The sequence below is a fragment of the Dama dama genome, chromosome 2 (assembly GCF_033118175.1).
Source record: "Dama dama isolate Ldn47 chromosome 2, ASM3311817v1, whole genome shotgun sequence".
Taxonomy (NCBI): domain Eukaryota; kingdom Metazoa; phylum Chordata; class Mammalia; order Artiodactyla; family Cervidae; genus Dama; species Dama dama.
In genome coordinates this window covers 34,309,432-34,332,475 of record NC_083682.1, presented here as the reverse complement: position 1 = coordinate 34,332,475, position 23,044 = coordinate 34,309,432, and the positions used below count along the sequence as shown (strand labels likewise).

The window sequence follows — 23,044 nt, the reverse complement described above, 5'->3', positions numbered from 1 at the left end:
GGGCCCGGGAGACTACAACAACACCAGCTCCGATTGTAATCTGTGACTCTTCTCCCCTAAGGGGTTGTGACTTGCTATGCCGCAGTGACTCATCCATGTGAAACCTAGCGTGATTAGGTTCTGTTCCCCACTAGATGCTCCCATCAAAACAGCAAAGACAACATCCATCTCCTCAGATGGCTCGAAACATGGTATTTCCTATGGCAAATACAGTTTTAGTGTTATTCATTTGAATTCAACGCAGCTCTCAGAATCAGAGGGGCCCAGAATGGCAGAAATTTTAAGACCTTAACAATTTTTGAGTTTTCTCTGCAACATCCCCACCAAGTGGTCATACCACCTTTATGGGAGCATCTCCCATGATGGGCAGCTTCCCACCCTCCCCCATGTAATTTAGGAATTCTTTGCTTATATCAGTTAAAAAGAAACATGGTTTTGGTTGTTTTTACATAGGGACCCTAGGAGGGAATGCAATCTTCCTAGGGGGTTCTATCCTCATTTTGTCTGTTCTTCTTTGTACAAATGCTCCAAATACTCTAGTTCTCTTTTACTTGTCCTGAATCATTCATTCTCCTGCCCAGAATCTCCATGTACTCCTGCCACATCTCCACGTGGCTCAGTTGTGTCTGACTCTTTGCGACCCATGGACTGTAGCCCACCAGGATCCTCTGTCCATGGGGATTCTCCAGGCAAGAATACTAGAGTGGGTTGTCACACCTTCCTTCAGGAGATCTTCCCAACCCAAGGATTGAACCTAGGTCTCCCACATTGTAGGCAGATTCTTTACCATCTGAGCCATGAGGCAAGCCCCAGAATGCCCATGCTTTTTCAAATTTCATTCTAAGAGTGGTTTTGAGTCTTCAGCATTGGTCATTCACTATCTGCATTATCCCAGTTGTTATAAAAGCCCCATTGGATGGATTCCTTGATGGATGTGTAAGAACTAGAAAACAGGAAAGGAGAGAAATGATTCTTCCATTTTTGCTTCCTAAATTAGTCTTTAATTTAGGACTCCACGGACGCAGAGATCCCCACAACCCCTGTAATTGCCTCTTCACTGGGATGGCCTTTCCCTTCCACCTTATTATGATCTAGCAGAGACTGCTTAAACAAACCTTCATTGTCCTAGGAGGCTTTCTGTGTGGGTTTCTATGAGCTCTTGAATAATACAAAGGAATTGGGTGGCCACAAAGTGAAAAACTTCAACAAGCAGGGTTATAATAAATTTGGTGTTTTGGTGTCAATTGTGTCCAAGTTCAAATACTGATTTTGATTCTTGTCTATTCTATGTTCTTAGAAAAATGACTTTGTCTCCCTAAGCAGCGAATTTCTTATCAGCAAAATGGAGGTAATCTTAATTATCATGATGGCTTATTATAAATTAGTGATAATGTAGTATGGAACTTAATTCTTAAAATAGCAGATGCTTAATAAATCAGAACTATAATTATTTAAAGAATGTTCTTTGCCTTGTAGTTCAGTTCTAATTCTGGACCTTTTACAAGGTGTAAGATCTTAGAAGAGCCATTTGACTTTCTTATTCTCATTTCTAAAATTGTGTAACAATTTGACCTATCCTCTAAAGTTGTTTTGTTTAATTAATTGAGATAAGATAGCTTTCATGGTGTATTAAACATGGTAGATGTTCCAGAAGTGAAAATTCAGGTTTAGTCTCGTATTCCCACCATGATGCCAGGCACACAGGAACTATTACTTTCTATAACACCCTCTCCAATACCGAGCTCAAAACTTTACTAACCATTTCTTTTTTCTGCCGGGCAGAACAAATGACCAGAATACAGGGTGCAAGTCCAGGGTGAGGGGGCCTGTGGAGGTAGAAGTGGGCAGACATATGGAAAATCCCCCCTCCAATACCAGGACCTGCCCTCCAAGACTTCCCAGTCCCATTGATGGCGAAAGCTCAGCTTCTCTGTACACTGGTGCAGAATCTTGGAGACAGTTTTGGGTGAAGTAGAAAAGGACACAAATAGCTGAGGAAAGAAGAGAAATGAAAGGCAAGAGAGAAAGGGAAAGATATATCCAACTGAATGCAGAGTTCCAGAGAATAGCAAGGAGAGAGGAGAAGTCATGCTTTTTTTTTTTTTCATTTATTTTTATTAGCTGGAGGCTAATTACTTTACAGTATTGTAAAGAACAGTGCAAAGAACCAGAGGAAAACAATAGAATGAGAAAGAGTAAACGTCTTGGCAACAAAATTAGAGATATAAAGGGAATATTTCATGCAAGAATGGATAAGATAAAGGACAGAAATAGTAAGGACCTAATAGAAGCAGAAGAGATTAAGAAGAGGTGGCAAGAATACACAGAACTTTACAAGAAAGGTCTTAATGACCCAGATAACCACGATGGTGTGGTCACTCACCTAGAGCCAGACATCCTGCACTGTGAAATAAGTGGGCCTTAGGAAGCATTACTATGGACAAAGTTAGTGGAGGCAATGGGATTTCAGCTGATTGTTTAAAATCCTAAAAGATGATGCTATTAAAGTGCTGAACTCAGTATGTCAGCAAATTTGGAAAATGCAGCAATGTCCACAGGACTAGGAAAGGTCAGTTTTTATTCCAGTCCCAAAGAAGGACAATGCCAAAGAATGATCAAACTACTGCTCAATTGCACTCATTTCACATGCTAGCAAGGTAATGCTCAAAATCCTTCAAGCCAGGGTTCAGCAGTACATGAACCAAGGACTTCCAGATGTGGAAGCTGAGTTTCGAAGAGACGGAGGTACCAGAGATCAAATTGCCAACATCTGTTGGATTATGGACAAAGCTAGGGAGTATCTACTTCTGCTTCATTGACCACACTGATGTCTTTGACTTTATGGATCACAACATACTGTGGAAAATTCTTAAAAAGATGGGAGTATCAGACCACATTCTCAGGTCTTCTGAGAAACCTGTGTGAGAGTCAAGAAGCAACAGATAAAGTGGGACATGGAACATTGGACTGGTTCAAAATTGGGAATGGAGTACATCAACCCTATATATTGTCACCCTGCTTATTTAACTTCTGTGCAGGGTACATCATGTGAATGGGGTCTGGATGAATCACAAGCTGGAATGAAGATTTCTAGGAGAAATATCAACAGTCTTAAATATGCAGGTGATACCACTCTAATGGCAGAAAAGTAAAGAGGAACTAAAGAGCCTCTTGATGAGAATGAAAGAGGAGAGTGGAAAAGCTGGCTTGAAACTCAACACTCAAAAGACTAAGATCATGGCATCTGGTCCCAACACTTCATGGCAAATAGAAGGGGAAAAAGTGGAAGCAGTGACAGATTTTATTTTGGGGGGCTCCAAAATCACTGCAGATGGTGACTGCAGCCATGAAATTAAAAGATGCTTCCTCCTTGGAAGAAAAGCTGTGACAAACCTAGATAGTGTATTAAAAAGCAGAGACATCACTTTGCTGACAAAGGTCCATATAGCCATACAGTCAAAGCTTTGGTTTTCCCAGTAGTCATGTATGGATGTGAGAGTTGGACCATAAAAAAAGGCTGAGCACTGAAGAACTGATGCTTTTGAATTGGGGTGTTGGAGAAGACTCTTGAGAGTCCCTTGGACTGCAAGGAGATCCAACCAGTCAGTCCTAAAGGAAATCAACCCTGAATATTCATTGGAAGGACAAATGCTGAAGCTGAAGTTCCAAAATCTTGGCCCCTGGAGGCAAAGAGCGGGTTTATTGGAAAAGACGCTGATGCTAGAAAAGATTGAAGACAAAAGGAGAAGAAGGCAGCAGAGGGTGAGATGTTACATAGCATCACCGACTCAATGAACAGGAATCTGAGCAAACTTCAAGAGATACTGAAGGATGGGGAGCCTGGCATGTTGCAGTCTGTGGGGTCACAGAGTGGGACACAGCTTAGCAACTGAACAACAGCAACAGCTGCATGCTGTGGGCAACTTACCATTGTTAATCATTAATATCTCCTACCTGCAGGGGATTTCAATATCTGCAAAACAGCTCAAAGATATTATTTTATGTATCTGTTGATGGAGAACGAGGACCTTGCCCCAAGTCAGCAGTGTTGTTTCTCCCTTGTCTCGCATTCTCTCCCTTCCCTAATTAACAACTGTTTGTATCTTCCCCCTTGGAACTCAGGAAAGGTCATGGACACAGAAAGGCTTTGTGCCCAGGAGTCCCACCAGGCCTTTCTCGGTATCACAATGGGGTAGACAAGATGTCAATATGTAATTGCATTACAGTATTCGATAAGGATATATGTTAGAGACAGTAGCACAAGAACATAGTCAACTCATGGGAGGGAAGCCTGGGGAAGGTTGGGAGGGATCAAAGAAAGCATAACACAGGGTCTTAAAAAACGAATTGGTGTTGGCTAAGCAGATCAAACAAGGAAGAGCATTCTTTAAAAATAAGAGAATGTTGCAAAGGCATGAGGTTGAAGGAAACAATATTATTCATCCTGGGAAGAATAGTTTCATAAGATTGAATGTCGGAGGACATCAGGTAACAGACGCTTATGGGGCCTGATGGGAAGGGACTCACTCTCTGTTAGAGAATTTGTGTTTTATCCTGTAAACAATGGGCTGCTCTTGAAGGTCTTTGGTCAAGAGTGGAGTCACTGGATTAGAATTTTAGAAGTCCTTTGCTAGTGACTTTGTGGAGGATGGAGTGAAGCAGGGGCAAAATTAATGACCAGAGGGCTTTAATTAGGACTCTGTTACTTTACCTCCTTCTTTCTCTTACTATATCTGAGTCATCTGTGCAGAAATTCGGAGTGTCAAGCATTTGGCAGTAAAACTTCAAAAGTCATCAAAATGCCTGGAGAGATAATTGCTGCATTTTGTTTCTTTGTTTGTTTGTTTGGTTTTTTTTTTTTCATTGCTACTTTGGCAGTCCCCAAAGATAAATAGAATCCAGACCCCAGAAATCAGTGAATAACACTCTTGCCCATTTTCTCCTCTGCCTCTTCTACAACACTTGCTCTTTTCCCTGTAAAGACTGCTGGAGATTCCTGGTAATTAGCCTTGGCTTCATTGTTAAAACACCCCACCAGATTGTGTGCTGTCTCTTTCAACCCAACTTCTGTGTCTGTGTTCATGGAAGTCTCCCCAGCTCGTTTCCCTGGAATAAAGTGTGGGAGTGTGAGAGTTGTTTCCATGGCCACAAACTTCCAAAGCCAAGAATGGCTTCTTTCAGGACATTTCTGGAAAAAGTGGTAATCTACATAAGGCATACAAGTCATGTTTGAGTTCCAAACTTCGTGAGCATGAGCGTTGCAATTGGGCCTATATGGCAAGCCTTGAACAAGGCCCAGAGTTAGTATATCTGTCTTGGGTGGTGTAGATACTGCGTTGCATCAGGACCTTTCTGTGCCAGGAAGGGATTTGTAGTTCAGCAAAAGTTATCTCCAGTAGTCTTTCCTAGGACAGAGGTTTTCTGTGTAGTCAGGTTATATGAAAGATAAGTTCAGGCAGCCGACCTGTTGGTGCCTCCCATGTACTAGAATTAGGAAGGTAAATAAGACCAATACATTATCCTATAACTCCACTGTAACATTGATGACTACCATACATTGAGGGCTTACCATTTGCCACTTACTCTAGGAGGTGCCTTCTAATTTTTCCCTCTTCAATCCTCAGAAAAGCTCTAGGAAAGAGATCTACTCATTACCTTAATTTCATAGAAGGAAGCTAGGGTATAGAGAAGCTCAATAATTTGACCAAGTTCACACAGTTTCTGAGTGTCAGAGCTGGGAATCTATATAAATCTGTAGGAATCAAACTTCTGTGTGCTATTTTCATTGGATTTCCTGACTTCAGATGCAGACAATAAATAAAATCCATAAGCAGAGATTGTAAATAGAGTGTAAATAGAGAATATACAAGTCCAAGTAATAAATGATCATCCCGAAATGCCAGGAAATCATAGAAGAGGGAGCCTGGGGTACCAGAGAAAACTTTGATGAGCGGAAGGTGTTTAAGAATTTTACCTGGTAAATGAGTCTGTAAAATGAGAAAAAGGGATGAGCATTTTGAGAAAAGATGTGGGAAGAGCTGAAGTTGTGAAAGAACAATGCCTTCTGCATGGTGGATGTTGCCTTGGATGACACTGGAAGGACCTGTGAGTGTCCAGGCTGGCAGGAAAGAATGCTGTTTGCCTGGACACATGCACACACTTATGATCATTTTCTTTTTTTACATGAATGTTCATGAAAACTTTATTTGAAATAGCCCCAAACTGGAAGCGGTTTGGGGCCAGATTTTGAAAGATTCTTTACAAGATGACAATGAATTTACATTTTATCCTGCAGCCAGAATTTCTCCTTGGGGTTGGTTGCAGAACCATCTGATAGACCTTTTTAAAAATATCAAGCCACAACCCAGGACATACTAATTTATTTGGAGAGTACTTATCAAAATCAGTAGTAATCAGAATCACCTGAAGAGCTATTTTAATAAAAATAAGAAAACAAAGACCCTACCTTTATATTTTTATCAAGTGTTCCAGGCATTTCTAATACCCTCTAACATTTGAAAACTACTTGTCTAGGATAAGAAATAAGAATATCTGTTTCTATTAGTTCTCCAGGTAGTATTTATATGCTTCCGGATTGGTTTATTTACAGACATAAACCACACACACACAAAATGGAAGCCTAACTGTTATTGTAGTTAAGAGTAAAAATTATAATGATGTCATTAGAATACTAACAGCTTATTAAGGGTAAAAACAATATTAAAGTCTGGCATCAGAGAAAGACTACCAGAAAATCAATGTACCACTGCAGACTTGTCTCTTTATTTATATAATGGAAATAATAGGACCTATCCCATACAGTTTTTTTGTTCAGATTTTACTTTATTATTTTACTTTATTCATTTATTTTAATTAAAGCATACTTGATTTACGGTGTTGTGTTAGTTTCAGATGTGTAGCAAAGTGACTCAGTTTGCTGTACACACACACACACACATATAAATATTCTTTTCCAGATCTTTTTCCGTTATAGGTTATTAAGAGATAAAGAATAGAGTTCCCTTTGCTATACAGTAGTCCCTTATTGTTAAAATATTTTATATATAGTAGTATGTATATGTTAACCAAGACTCCGAATTTATTCCTCTGTCTTCTCTTTCCCCTTTGGGAACCATAAGTTTGTTTTCTAAGTCTGTGAGTCTGTTTTGCAAATAAGTCCATTTATATCATATTTTTGATTCCACATATAAGCGATACATTTTTCTTTGTCTGACTTACGTCACTTAGTATGATAGTCCAAGCAGTTCTTGTAAGGTTCTTGTAAGGTTCAAAACAGAGACATACCCCAGATAGGTACAGGTACACTTTCTTTCACTAAAAAATAGTTTACATTTTAAAGATGTTTATAGATGGACTCACGTAGAATGTGTCCTTTTATCAATCTGGCTTCTTTCTCTCAACCTGGTTGTTCTGAGATTTATTCTTATCTGTACATTATCAACCATCATTGCTTTTTGGTGGGAATGGTATTCCATTGTACAGATTTGTGCCAGGGTTTGTTTATCCATTCCCATATTGGTGGGCATCTGGGTTGCTTCCATTTGGGGACTATTTCAAATAGAGTTTCCATGAACATTCACGTTAAAAAGAAAGTGACCATGTATGTAAGTGTGTGAGTGTGTATGTGTATGCCTGCCTGCCTGTGTGCACATCTGTGTGTATGTACACAGAGTAATTAAAACCTCCTCCTTCTCACATTCCATACCTACAACAAGTACTGGCCTTTTCTACTTCAGAATTGTCCCTACCTACATTGAGAATGGGCCTGAACATTATTTTATTGCATCTCCCTGAACATTTTTAGGGTGAAAAAAAGAATGAAGGAGCCCCCACCCTACCTCTAAACCGAGCAAGTCCAACCTTGAATCTCCTGAAGGCCATCATCACCTTCCCTCTGTCTTAGCTTCAGAATCATCCTGACCCAGCTTACTATTTTTCAAGATCAAATCCATACCGCTTAGCCTACTCAAGGCCTTCTGGGAGGTGACTTCACCTGCCTCATGTTCTGCCACACTCGCCTAAACATGCAGCCACCCAGCTCTTCCTGATTTGCATTTTCTTGAACCAGACTTGGGCTCTCTTCACTAAGCCTTGTGTAGAATGCCCTTCCTATCTCATCTGCCAGGTGAATGTTTGCTTGATCTTCCAGCATCTCCTTCTGCAGTCCTTCTGTAATTCAGTGGGGATCTACCTTACTGACTCCATGTGTAGACACCCATTCTTCTCTACTCCCACTGTACTGCTGATGATGCTGCACTGGGATCACCTGTAATATATCCATCTCTTCCCCCGTCTTTCTCTCTTTGTATTCCCAGAGGCTTGTACAAACCACGGGACATAGTCAGTATGCAAATTCAAGCTCACTGTCAAATTTCCAGTGAGTTTCAACTCCTCAACTCCATTGCAAAGGTGTTGCAGCCATGTTTAAATTTTGGAAAGCATTGGAGATTGAATAAAACTAACTGATGCCAACCTAAGCTGATCCTAGCTTCCTGATCCAAAATGGATCCCTCTTCCTTTCTCTGTTGTTGTTGTTCAGTCACTAAGTCGTGTCCAACACTTTGCGACCCCGTGAACTGGAAGCCTGAATGCCAGCCTTCCCTGTCCTCCTCTATTTCCCAGAGCTTGCTCAAACTCACGTCCATTGAGTCAGTGATGTCGTCCAACCATCTCATCCTCTGCCGCCTCCTTTCCATCCTGCCTTCAGTCTTTCCCAGCATCAGAGTCTTTTCCAATATGTCGGCTCTTCCCCTCTCTAGATTATCCTTTAGTTTCACTGAGAGGACTTTAAGATTTAAGAGGGGGGGCTCCCAGGTTAGGAAAAGGCTAATCTATATATTAGGTGAAACAAAATTGCACCCAAATTACATTTCTTCCCTCTTGGAGTACCCTTTGTGTTAATTGGGGTTTAGTTGCTCAAGTCAACTTTGAAAAAGCATGTATATTTGCATGAAAAATACTTTCAAATCTTTGGCATCCGATTAGAAGATTATTGAGGTGTTCCCAAATAATTTTATCAAAGAAAATTTAGGCATTTAGTCAACGAGTATTTGATTATTACAAACCAAGTTTTCCACTAAGCTTCAAAGCTACAGAGTAACAGAGGCAGTCCACATTTTCAAGAAACTTCCATTTTGGTTGAGACAGGCAATAAATTTATAGGTAAATGAAGAACGCTATAATATTAGATTCTGAGACATGCTGTGATGGAAGCGCTACTGTAGGATAATGGTGGAGAAGCTAACTGATTAACTAGAGGACAGAGGAAAGGCTTGTCTGAAGAGATGATATTTGAAACCTTTATAATGAGTATTCAGTTATGGCACGATCTTGGAGGAAAATACTCCAAGTGGAAGATATAATATTACAGGTGCTGAAATAGGGATGAAGTTGGCAGTCTCTTGGAACAGAAAAGCCACTATGACAGGAACACAGTGAAAAGTATAAGAGTGAGGGTGTGAGTTAGGAGATAGGCAGGTCCACACATGCAGGACTCAGTAGACCATCGCAGTCCAGATTTCATTCTGGGTGAAACTGAAAATAGTAGAGCAGTGGTCCCCAACCCTTTTGGCACCAAGGACCAGCTTCAGGGAAGATAATTTTTCCATGAACTAGGGTAGGGGGATGGTTTCGGGGTGATTCAAGTGCATTGCATATATTGTGTACTTTATTTCTATTATTAATACACCAGCTCCACCTCAGATCATCAGGCATTAGAATCTGGAGGTTGGGAACGCCTGTATTAGAGGCTTTTAAGAAAGTGGTCTGATCTGCTTTAAACTGTCGTATGTCCTCTCCCTCTGACTACTGGAAAATAGATGGGAGGAGGAGCTTCAAGAGCACAGGGAAAGAGAGAGACCAGTTATATGGCTAATGCCAGTGTCCAGTTGAGGCAAGGAGGTGACTCTTAGACCAGGACTGTGGCAGTGGAGATGGTGAGAAAGATAACATTTCAGCTGTGTTTTTTGAGTTTGAGTCAACAGGATTTACGGATAGTTCATAAAAAGCAGAGACATTACTTTGCCAACAAAGGTCCGTCTGGTCAAGGCTATGGTTTTTCCAGTGGTCATGTATGGATGTGAGAGTTGGACTGTGAAGAAAGCTGAGCACCGAAAAATTGATGCTTTTGAACTGTGGTGTTGGAGAAGACTCTTGAGAGTCCCTCGGACTGCAAGGAGATCCAATCAGTCCATCCTAAAGGAGATCAGTCCTGGGTGTTCTTTGGAAGGACTGATGCGGAAGCTGAAACTCCAATACTTTGGCCACCTGATGCAAAGAGCTGACTCATTGGGAAAGACCCTGATGCTGGGAGGGATTGGGGACAGGAGGAGAAGGGAACGATAGAGGATGACATGGCTGGATGGCATCACCGACTCGATGGACATGAGTTTGAGTCAATTCCGGGAGTTGGTGATGGACAGGGAAGCCTGGCGTGCTGTGATTCATGGGGTTGCAGAGTTGGACACAATTGAGCGACTGAACTGAACTGAACTGAACTGAATAATAGGGTCCTAGAGGAGAAAATGGCAACCCGTTCCAGTATTCTTGCCTGGGAAATTCCATGGACAGAAGAGCCTGGGGCGGGGGGGGGGGGGGGGGGCGGGGGGGTCGGGTACAGTCCATAGGGTCACAGAGAGTCAGATGCAACTGAGTAACTGAGCATGCACATAGTAATTAAGTCTGAAAAAAGTGCAGTCATAAGTAAATTCTAAATGTTTTCTTCTGAGCAATTTAATGGATGATGTGTAGCAATTTGCTCAGATAGAGAATGCTTGAGAGAATCTGTTTTTTGTGTTTGGGGGTGTGAAGAATCTGCTTCACTCATGTTATCTGAGATGCCTGTTTGACATCCAGGTGAAGCTATCAAGTCAGCAAGTGGTAATCAGTGAATGATTGGGATTTTAAGCCATGTATAAAGATGAGATATGAGAGAAAGATAAGACAGAGAAAAGAACATTATCTACAACTGAGCCCAAGGCCTGCCAACATTTAGATTCTGGAAGAGAAAGGGGCTCTACCAAAAAAAGATGAGAGGCAGGGCCTATGGAGGAGGATAAAAAAACAGGAGTGTGGTATCACGGGAGCCAAAGAAGAAATTTTTTTCTAAAACAGCAAAAGGGCAACCATGGGAGGAAAATGCTGCTGCAAAAGAGAGTGAGAGGATTGACTCTTGACTGTGTAAGATTTAGATCTCTGCTGAATCTCAGTGCCATAAATAAAAACATGATCTGGCATTGTGATAAGGGCAACAGAGGACAAGAACAGCACTCTATGAGAGGCATTATTGAGGCAAATTGATATTGGAAGAGGGTCAGAAAATTATAGGAAGTAATATACGAAGTGGGATATGAAGCATGAATAGAATTATCCAAGAGCATACACAGGTACGAGGAAAAGCACGTGTGAAAGCGTGAAATGGGAAAGGGATGGGTATATTCCAAAACTAAAAGCCCAGTATGGCCAGGCTATTTGCAGCTGGAAGCAAAGTAGAAAGAGATGAGATTGAGAGGAAGAAAAAGAACCAGATCATGTCAATCCTTCTTTGCCATCTTAAAGAGTTTGTCTTTCATCTAAATGCACTTGATTTGGGGGGGAAGGGGTATATTTGCTTTATAAAGTTGCTTAAGTTTTTGCTGCATAGCAACCTGAAACACCTATATGCATAAATACACCCCCTCCCTCTTGAGCCTCCCTCCCAGCCCCACCCCACACCCCAGGTCATCACGGACCGCCAAGCTGAGCCCCCTGGGCTATACCACAGCTTCCCCCTAGAGAGCTATTTTGCACATGGTAGTACGTGTATGTACACCAGTGCTATATCCTCAATTCATCTTACTGTCTCCTTCCCTTCCTATGGCCACAGGTCCATTCTCTACGTCTGTGTTCCTGCTCTGCAAATGGGTTCATCAGTACTGTATTTCTAGAATCCATATATTTGCATTAATATACAATATTTTTCTCTTTCTGACTTACTTCACTCTGTATGACAGGCTCCAGGTTCATCCGCATTACCACAAATGATGCAATTCCAATCCTTTTTATGGCTGAGTAATATTCCATTGTATATATGTACCACATCTTCTTTTTTTTTTCCATTTATTTTTATTAGTTGGAGGCTAATTACTTTACAATATTGTAGTGTTTTTTTTTCATACATTGACATGAATCAGCCATGGAGTTACATGTATTCACCATCCCGATCCCCTCCCACCTCCCTCTCTACCCGATCCCTCTGGGTTTTCCCAGTGCACCAGGCCCAAGCACTTGTCTCATGCATCCAACCTGGGCTGGTGATCTGTTTCATCCTAGATAACATGTATGTTTCGATGCTCTTCTCTTGAAACATCCCACCCTTGCCTTCTCCCACAGAGTCCAAAATTCTGTTCTGTATATCTGTGTCTCTCTTTATGTTTTGCATATAGGGTTATCGTTACCATCTTTCTAAATTCCATATATATGCATTAGTATATTGTATTGATCTTTATCTTTCTGGCTTACTTCACTTTGTATAATGGGCTCCACTTTCATCCATGTCATTAGAACTGATTCAAATGAATTCTTTTTTAATGGCTGAGTAATATTCCATGGTGTATATGTACCACAGCTTCCTTATCCATTCGTCTGCTGATGGGCATCTAGCTTGCTTCCATGTCCTGGCTATTATAAACAGTGCTGCGATGAACATTGGGGTGCACGTGTCTCTTTCAGATCTGGGTTCCTCAGCCCACATCTTCTTTATCTATTCATCTGTCAAAGTACATCTAGGTTGCTTCCTTGCTCTGGCAATTGTAAATAGTGCTGCAATGAACATTGGTGTTCATGTGTCTTTTTGAGTTATTATTTTCTCAGGGTAACCCCAGTAGTGGAATAGTACATGAAATACATGGTCTGATGTATAATTTTTTAATATTATTTTTAAAGTATTATTGCTTCTTTGTGGAAAACAGATTTTGAAGTGGTAAAAATGGAATTTGAGAAACCAATTAGGAAACTATATAGTGATTTGGACAAGAAATAATGGTGTCCTGGGCCACAGTGCTAGTGGGGAAGATGTAGAAAAGAGGAAATAATCAACTTTATCTGGAAGCTGGAATGCAGATAATATATCAAGTTCACATGGGCCTGTTGAAAAATAAAGGGATGATATATGTAAAAGGCAATCGTAGCATCATTTAATCATTTAATGAATTATGAAATTTTCTTCCTCAATTCCTGTGTCCTACCTACGTTCCCAACATTGTACCGGGCCCCTGGAGTTGTAAGTGAAAGTTTACAGAGAATCAGGGCATATACAAATGGCAACAAAACAAGATGGCTAAGAGAATAGGTTTGGAAACCATGCAGATCTGAAGTTAAGTCCTGATTCTGCAACGTATTAGCCCTGTACTTAGAAGGGGGTCTTGTACTTAGTAGGTGAGTGTTAGAATAGCTGACAATAATTTCAGATCTGTTTATTTCTCCTTGAAGTTCTAGTAGTTTTTTCCCTCAAATATTTTAAAGTTTTGTTTCTTAGGTGCATAAATAAGATTCTTATGTTGTCTTGATGAAACAGCCCCTTTATCATAAAAAATCTCAGTCTATCTCAAGTAATCTACTTCTTCTGATATTAGTATATACTATACTTTCACTACAACATCTTTTTGATGCTATATTATTGTTAGCATTGTATTTTTTCTACGCCTTAACTTGTAACTTATTTGTGTTTCTAAATTTAAAGTGTATTTCTTATAAGGAAAATGCAGTCAGTCCTCCCTTTTTTATCCAGCTTGATAATCTCTGCCATTTAATTGACATTTAATATGATTATTGACCTGGCTAGGCTTAAATCTAGTAACTTGCTGTTGATATTTGTCTAATCTGTTCTTACTCCATTTTTCTGCCTTCTTTTAGATTACTTGAATATTTTGTTATTCTATTTTATTTGTTCACTTAACCATAACTCTCTTCTGTTATTTTAGTGATTGCTTTGGGTTTTATAGTATACATCATCACGTTATCACAATCTTTCTTGAAGTAATATACTGATTTACCTATGTAGTATATTATACACAATTTATTTATGTATTTATTATTTATTTTATGCTTTCAATTATTTTTAAAAAATTTTTTTAAAAAGAGAAAAAAGAGCAGAGCACCTTTTCCAGTGTTCTTCATTGCTTAGTTTTTTTTTCCTTTTGTCTGCAAAAGTTTAGCATTTCTTATAGTTAAGTTGATAGCAAATTATTTCACCTTCCTTACATAGGAGAAAAATTTGCCTTCATTTTAGAAAAGTATTTTGACTGGGTATAGAATTTCAGATTGTTTCCTTTCAGTAATATAAAGATGTTCTACTTTCCTCTGAGATCATTCATGTCAGTGTTCATCTATACTTAATGGTCCTCAACCCAACTCCTTTTAAGATTCTCTCTTTATCTTTTATTTCCAGCAAATTAATTGGGCTATATTTTGGTATAGTTTTCTTCTAGTTAATTGGTTTGGGGATCATTGAAATTCTTGGATCAATGGTCTATAGTTTTCATCAAAGTTGGAAAATGTGGGGGCATCATTTCTTTACTTTCTGCCCTGCTCCCTTTCAAGGATTACAGTTATACATATATCAGGCCACTTGAAACGGTTTCACAGCACTGATACTTTGTTTATATTAATTTCAGTATCTCTTTCTTTTTGTATTTCACTTCAGACAGTTTCTATTGCTGTGTTTCCGAGTTTACTAATTTTCTTTTTTTCTGAAACTGCCAATTTTTCTGTTATTCCCATTCAGAGTGTGTGTGTGTTTAAAATCTCAGACATTGTTTTGTGTCTAAAAATTAAACTTGAGCTTTTTAATATCATCTGCTTCTCTTATTAATATTCTTATGCTTTATTCTACCTTTTTGAACTTACAGAATATCAGTATACGATTTTAACATCTTCTCTACTAATTCTGTAGTGTTATTTCTGAAGTTTCTGTAATTCTCCTGTCATGCGTGCTAGTTTTCATTGACTTTTATCATCAGTCCTATTTTTCTGCTTCTTCACATGCATGTTAATTTTTGTTAGTTGCTACCAGTTAGTGTGAATTTTTATCTGGTTTGGTCCTAAACGTTTAGTATTCCAATAAATATTCCTAAACTTTATTCTGGGATGTAGAATAAAGTTAGATTACTTGAGAACAGTATGTTTCTTTCTAGTTTGCCTAACAAGAAGGACCAGAGGAGGTTTTAGTTTAATGTTAATTTTATCTTACTACCAAGGCAAAATTCTTCCTAATACTCTACCTGCTATTTTACCAATTATTAGGAATTTTTATTTTAGCTAATGGGAAACAGAGCTCTTCCCAGACCTATGTGAGCTAAAGTGATTATTTCCTATAATATTGCTGTTTCTGGGGTAGTACTTCCGCTGTGCTTGGGAGTTTTCCCACACGCATGTCCTGGTCAGTACACAGTTAAAGATTCAAGGACCTTCTATAAAGATCTGGTATTTTCTCTCTGAGAAGTTTTATTCTGATATCCTGCCCTATAAACTCTCTACCAATTCAGTGTGTTCTTGGTCCTTTGCTTAAGTCCTCTCCCTGCTCTGTAGCCTAGAACTGCCCTCCAGACCAAGTCGGGTGATTGTAAGCGTCCTTTTTTGGGTTTCTGTCTATCAGGGGTTACTCTTCTGCACTACATTAGGTTCAGTGTCTGAAACTATTGTTTCACATATTTCCTCCAGTTTTTGTTTTTTATTTTTAAGTTATTTTAAGAAAAATGTTATATCTGGTCTCAGTTAATCCAGTTTGGTCAGAATCCACAGATTTTAATTTGATAGTCTTAAAAAATATATATATATATAGTGGTAAAAGTCACGTAAAATAAAACATACCATTTTAACCATATTTAAACATATAGTTCAATGGCACTAAGAATATTTACACTGTTGTGCAATTTTCACTGTCATGCATCTCCTGAATTTTTTGTCTTCCTAAAGTGAAATTCTATCCCCGTTAAACACTAAGTCCCCATCTTCACTCCTCCTTCCCCAGCCCCACAGCATCTACCAGTGTACTTTTTAACTCTACACATTTGACTAGGATTCTAGGTACCTTGTATAAGTGGAATCAAACAGTATTTGTCTGCGCCTACTGTATATCAGAATGCATTTTTAAGGTTAACTTAATATTTACTAGATGAGGGGTTTACATTTCATCCTTTAACTTTTTAATACAGGCAATGGAGAGCAACTGAACACTTTTCAGAAAATGTTCTATTTTAAGAAATGACCCTGGATAATTACGAGGAAGACAGTTTTAAAGGGGGAGAGGTTAGGGTCACAATGGATATATATGGCAGATTCTAAGCTTTCTGTGCAAATCTAGGGAATAAGAACTTGCACATGTTAAACTTCCCTTGTATACAGTGAGGAGGAAAGAACTGTGTTAAGTGCCTTCACTGATCGCCTTGCTTTTGCATGAAAGAGTATGAAAAGAAAAAAAAAAAGAAAGCAAATTAGTAGAAATAGGCCTGAGGCTATGATGTATTAAATTCACAGTGGGATAATTGTTCCTTTTTTAATGAAGATTTTTTATTATTTTATTATTTTGAAGTATAGTGGCAATTTCACAAAGGTTATCATCTCATCTTCCTCCTCTCATCTTGAAAATGTGAGAGGGAAAAAAAGCTAGAATTCTGATATTTGCTAAATTCTGTCTATTTCAGATCACATGTATCTTCACACTTACTGTTCTGCACATCTAGCTTAGAAGATCATTGATAGGGAGCAGAATCTACCCCACTAATGTTTTCTTATTCAGGTCTATACACTGCTCCTACAGACCTTCAAATTGAGCTAGACAGAGACTAGAGAAACTGCGCTTGTGAACAGACCTGCAGAGATCCTCAGGGAATAAGCAGCTGATGTATTATTTATGCTTTTTACTTACGTTATTTGGATTTGCAAGATGAACCCAAATTCAAAGGCCTCTGGGCACTCAAACACAGGAAAAGGCAATGATTTATTGACAAATAATGTTAACAGCACAGAGATATTGTAGAACAAAGATGGTGATGGAGGTAAATAGACAAATTGCAGAGCGCCAGGGACAGTGTATTGGGAAAACCTGAACAAATTCAGGTTGTTTTCATTATACGCAGAGCAAGCACCAACTGAAGAACAGGGAGCCAAGTATGTGGTACAATTTGGGAAGGAGGACACGAAGAGCCTGTGAACATCACAGTTATTAACAGAATACTTGTGATCTAAGTTACAGTGGTCATTTTCAGATCTCTTTCACATTCATCCTCTCTCTAGAGCCTCACAACATAGGTAGGGATTTTCCTGATTGCACAGAAAAAGAAACTGAATTTTAATGACAGTAAGTGACTTGTTCTAGGTCTTATCCATCTTGTCCTCTGGTACATAATTCCTTCCCCTTGCAGCACAGAACCTCACACCTACTATCAAACACCCCCATGGTTCCACTCCTAGGGTCATACAGATTCCCTCTGTGGGGTCTGGTGTGTTCTATTCTAAACCTTTCTGAGACTCCAGTTTATGTCCAGATATTTCTACTTGGACTGGCCCTTCAGCAGAGCTGTTTGTTTAGTCTGAACTTTAGTAAGACCCTGAACTTACATTCAGACTTTCTGTCCTACAAAGACATCCAGATCACCCCTGCACTGAACTCTGACTCTCAAGATCCCAGCCTGGGTTCTGCATGACTACAGAAGGAGTTCAGATACTTGGAGGTATTCTGCAAATCTCTACTGTATCTGCATCTCTCCCAGCATGGACTTTGGAGCCAAGACTGATCTACGATTAAATCTTGGCTTACTACTTCCTCGCTGTACATGCAGGGAAGGTCACTGCACCTCTTTGAACATCTAGGTTCCCCTCTGTAAAATGAGGCTAGTGTCTACCTGACAATTATTGCAGGGCTACTCAACACCAGCACTGTAGACTTCTGGGTCCAGATAATTCTTTGTTGTGGCAGCTGTCCCGGGCATTGTAGGATGTTTAGCAACATCTGTGGTCTCTACTCACTAGATACCAGTAGCCCCAAACTGTGAAAACCAAATATCTCCAGACATTGTCCCAAATTCCTTGCATGGCAAAATTATCCCTGGTTGAAAACTAACAGGTAGGTATTAAAAATAATGTATATACAATTTCTTGCACATAGTAAGTGCTCAGTAAAAGGAAGCGGTTGTTATCAGCATTATTATTACCAAGATGATGCAGCCAGGAAATGGCAAGGATGGGTCTCAAAATCATAGCCCCTTGCTTCCTGGTATGGAGCTTCTAAAATAAAGGATACACATTGCTTTTATGAAGTCTGGGAAATCAGTAATAAAGTAGGCATAGGACAATCTGTAAAAAAGTAGAGGGAGTGGTTCATTTTTTAAAACTGGAAGTTAAAACATACTTTTACAAAAAACATGTACAAGTGGCCAATAGATATTCCCAAAAAAAGACATAAATTCTAATGAAAAGGGGCTAAACATCACTAGCCATCAAGGACATACAAGTCAAAACCACAGTGAGATATCATCTCACCCCTGTTAGGACTGATGTTGGTCAGTCACTAAGTCATATCCAACTCTTTGTGACCCATGGACTACAGATGGCTATTATCAAAAGACAAGAGAAAACAAACGTGGGCAAGGATGTGGAGAAAAGGGGATCCTTATATTATTGGTGGGATTATAAAACGATGCCACCATTATGGAAAATAGTATGATGGTTTCTCAAAAAATTAAAAATTTAACTATTGTTTGAGCAAGCGATCCCTCTCCTGGGTGTGTACACAGGAGAATTACGTCAGTATATGAAGAGGTACTGGTACACTCATGTACCCTGTAGCTCCATTTAGTACTATTCACGATAGCCAAGATACGGAAACAACTGAAACGCCATTCAGTGAATAATTGGGCAAATAAAACATATATACACACGAAAGAATATTACTCAGCCACAGGAAAGAAGGAAGCCCTGCCGTTGGAGACAACATGGATGAATCTGGAGAGCACTATGCTAAGTGAAATAAGCCAGAAAGTGAAAAACCAGTATTGGATGGTATCACGTATATGAGGGATAAAAAGAAAAGAAAAAGTTGATCTCATAGAAAAGGATACTAGAATGGTAGTTACCAGGGACTGGGGAAAGGAGAATGGCATGATGAAGATCCAGTGGCACAAATTAAAAGAAGGAGAAATTCTGAGGATTCCCTCTGTTGCCTCTCTCTCTGGGCCAGTTACATCTGCTGTTGCCACTAAGACTCCTTCCATCGATTCAGAGAAACTTAAAAGGCAACACTCAAAGACCAGAAATGTCTGGTCCATTTTCCAGACTAGTTTTACCAGTCCAGGAAGGCAGAGCAGAAAGTAGGAAAGGCCCTCTGAGTATATGTTTTCAAGCCTGCAGAGGCCACCATCATGAACTCTTGTGCCCTAGCCTGGAGGAAGCAGCAAGCAACAAACCATGTGGAAACCACAGTCCGGCGTCACAGGGGCCAAAGGCATCCACTGGGCTTGATCCACTATGTGGTAAGTGCTGCTTTGAACTGTTGTTCAAGCTTCTGAGTATCTCTTCAGTCTGGTAGGAAAAGCTTGCAGTGGACCCTATAAAAGTGATGAGCCTGTTGAGCGAGTCGCTGAGTGAAGGGAGCAAGACGGAGGGTCGCCAAGCACTTGTAGCACTCCAACATTAGTGGGGGGCCTGAAGAGCACCCCTTTCCTCCCTCACACCCCTGCCTGCCCGCCCGCCCCTTCCCGCAGCTCCAGAACAGAGCAGGGAGTTCCCTGCCAAGAAGCCCGTCAGCTAACCAGGTAGCCAGCCATCAGGAGCCCTCCAAGGGCAGATTGTAGGATGGAGCAACACCCAAACACCGTTTGGAAGAGAGATGACTATAGAGGAATGTGACTTATTTTAAAAGGAGGAGGAGAAGGAGAAAAAAGGGAAGCAGCAGCAGCGCTGAGCAGCAACAACAAAAAATTATTTATTTGAACTCTTTGTTTTTATTCACTATATATACATATATATATATGAATTTATTTATTTCTTGTTCTTTGAACTGTAGTAGATTCACAGTGTTATATCAGTTTCAGGTATGCACATAGCAATTCAATATTTTTACAGATGATACTTCACTTAAAGATATGATGGGGCTTTCCTGGTAGCTCAGCTGGTAAAGAATCTGCCTGTAATGCAGGAGACCCAGGTTCAATTCCTGGGTCAGGAAGATCCACTGGAGAAGGGATAGGCTACCCACTCCAGTATTCTTGGGCTTCCCTTGTGGCTCAGCTGGTAAAGAATCTACCTGCAATGAGGGAGATCTGGGTTTGATCCCTGGATTGGGAAGATCCCCTGGAGAAGGGAAAGGCTACCCACTCCAATATTCTGGCCTGGAGAATTCCAGGAACTGTATAGTCCATGGGGTCACCAAGAGTCGGACACAACTGAGCAACTTTCACTTTCACTAAAGATATGATAAAACTATGGTTATGTTTCCTGTGCTCCACATGACATTTCTGTATCTTGTTTTTTACATACCTATTAGTTTGTACCTTTTAATCCCCTTCCCCTATCTTGCCCTTCCTCCAATCCCTCTCTCACTGATAACCACTAGTTTGTTCTATGTATCTATAAATCTGTTTCTGGTTTGCTGTATTCATTAGTTTGTTTTATGTTTTAGATTTCAGTGAGTGAAAGCTTGCAGTATTTGTCCTTTTCTGTCTGATTTATTTCCCTAAATATATTATCCTCCAGGTCATCCATGTTGTTTCAAATGACAAATTTTCCTTCTCAGTTATGGCTGAGTAATATTCCATTGTGTATATATATATATATATACATATATATATGTATATGTATATATATATATATACCACAATGCCACATCTTCTTTATCCATTCATCTGTTGGTGGACGTGTTGTTTTTGGTTAATCACTCAATCACATCTGACTCTTTTGAGATCCCATGGACTGTAGCACTTCAGGCTCCTGTGTCTGTGGGATTTCCCAAGCAAGAATATTAGACTGGGTTGCCTTTTCCTTCTCCAGGCAATATTCCTGACACAGGGATTGAATCCACATCTCCTGCATTAAAGGAGGATTCTTTACCCCTGAGCCACCTGGAAAGCCCCTGATGGACAATTAGGGTGTTTCTATATCTCAACTATTATAAATAATGCAGTTTCATTGGGGTGCATGTACGTTTTTGAATTCTTGGTTTTGTTCTCTTTGGATATATATCCAGGAGTAGAATTGCTAGATCATATGGTAGCTATATTTTTAGTTTTTCGTAAAACCTCCATACTGTTTTTTATAGTAGCTGCACCAATTTACATTCCCAACAACAGTGTCACTTTTCTCCACATCCCTGCCAACACTTATTATTTGTTGTCTTTTTGATGACAGCTGTTCTGACAGATGTGAGGTGATATCTCATTGTGATTTAGATTTCATTTCCCTGCTGATTAGTGATGCTAAACATCTTTTCATATATTCTTTGGAAAAATGTCTATTCCGGTTTTCTGCCTACTTTTAGATCAGTTTTTTTTTTTAATTAAATTGACTCTTATGAGTTCTTTATATACTTTAGAAACTACCCCTTATCAGACGTGTTTGACATAATTTTTTCCCATTCAGTAGGTTGTCTTTTCATTTGTGGATGGTTTCCTTTGCTGTGCAAAAGGAAGCATTCCTATGTGGTCTGCATGTACACAGTGGCTTTGATGGGAGAGCTGGATGTGAAGTGAACACAGGCTGTGTCTCCCCGGGTGTGTGCTGGCAGCTGCCACCTTGGTGGTGGGGGGCTGGAATTGAAGGGGCTAGAGCCACAGCTGGGTGCAAGCCTGTTTCTCCTGTTGCTGGGTGCAAGCCTGTGATCTGTGGCCATCATTACGTTATCATAGAACAAGACCCAACAGTCTGGAGCAGGTGCCCAGGGGAGCTGGGTTCCTCCCGGGTGTTATGGCAGTTTCTGCATTGCTTTAGGATGTGGGTGTGGCCTCAGGGCTTGGGGCTGCGTTTCTGTGCCAGGTCATTTTTTCCCCGGTAGGTGCACTTTGACTAGAGGCTACATCACTGAGCTGGCCCCCCTCCTCCCAAGCGTGCGCCGTGATACTTGCTCTGAAAGTTGCAGTCTCCATCTTGGAGCTAGCCCCACTCCCTGCTGAGCGTGTGTACCACAGTGTGGGCTGGCAACGGCAACCTCTGCCCTGGTCAGGCACCAGGCCAGGCTCGGAGCCAGCTCCATGCCTTCCAAGTGCACATGCTCCTGTTGGCAACAGCCGCCTCCACCTAGGAGGAGCGCTGGAGTAAGAGGGGCTGGAGCGGGAACCCAGGCGAGGGCTGGGGCGTGCACTGGGGTGGTCCTGGCAGGGCAGCCGGAGCCCCAGGCAGTTTGCAATCCGCTGCCTCCTGCATTGCGACTGGGAGTAAGCAAGTCTGTGACTGGCCCTCTGAGAGCAGAGTCTTGGCTTCTTACAGCCCTCTGGAAAGCCCTGCTGGTTTTCAAACCAGCTAAAGGGACTCCTCTTCCAGTATCACACCTCAGAGCTGGAGTGCCCAATATGGACCTTCCGCCCATCACTCCCCAGGGAGGAGCCCTGGGCCTGTGACATCCTCCTCCTCTTCTGTATCCCTCACTAGAGGTACGGGTCCTCATCAGATTGCTTCTCTTCCCGTTCTACCAGATTCCGTGTGGATCTTTCTTTATAGCACTGGCTGTAGAAGAGCTGTTCTGCTAGTCGTCAGGTAATTCCAGGGAGAGTTGTTCTATGTGGAGTTGTAGTTTTGGATGTTTTTAATAAATGCATTTATTTATTTTTGTCTGCCTTGGGTCTTAGTTACGGCATGTGGGATCTTTGGCTGTGGAGTGCAGGCTCTTGTTGCAGTGTGTGGTCTTCTGTCTGGTTACAGCATGCAGGGTCAGTAGTAGCAGCACACAAGCTTAGTGGCCACGCAGCATGTGGCATCTTATTTCCCTGACCAGGGACCGAACCCTCATCCCCTGCATTTAAAGGCATATTCTTAACCACTGGACTGCCAGGGAAGCCCC

General features: G+C 40.6%; 1 non-coding gene across 1 annotated transcript; it reads left to right on the top strand.

The window, feature by feature from the left end:
- The first annotated feature begins 20,149 nt into the window (after positions 1-20,149).
- On the top strand, positions 20,150-20,222 carry TRNAY-GUA (transfer RNA tyrosine (anticodon GUA)). The gene has a single exon. It is a non-coding gene; the product is annotated as a tRNA-Tyr (tRNA).
- The last annotated feature ends 2,822 nt before the right edge of the window (positions 20,223-23,044 follow it).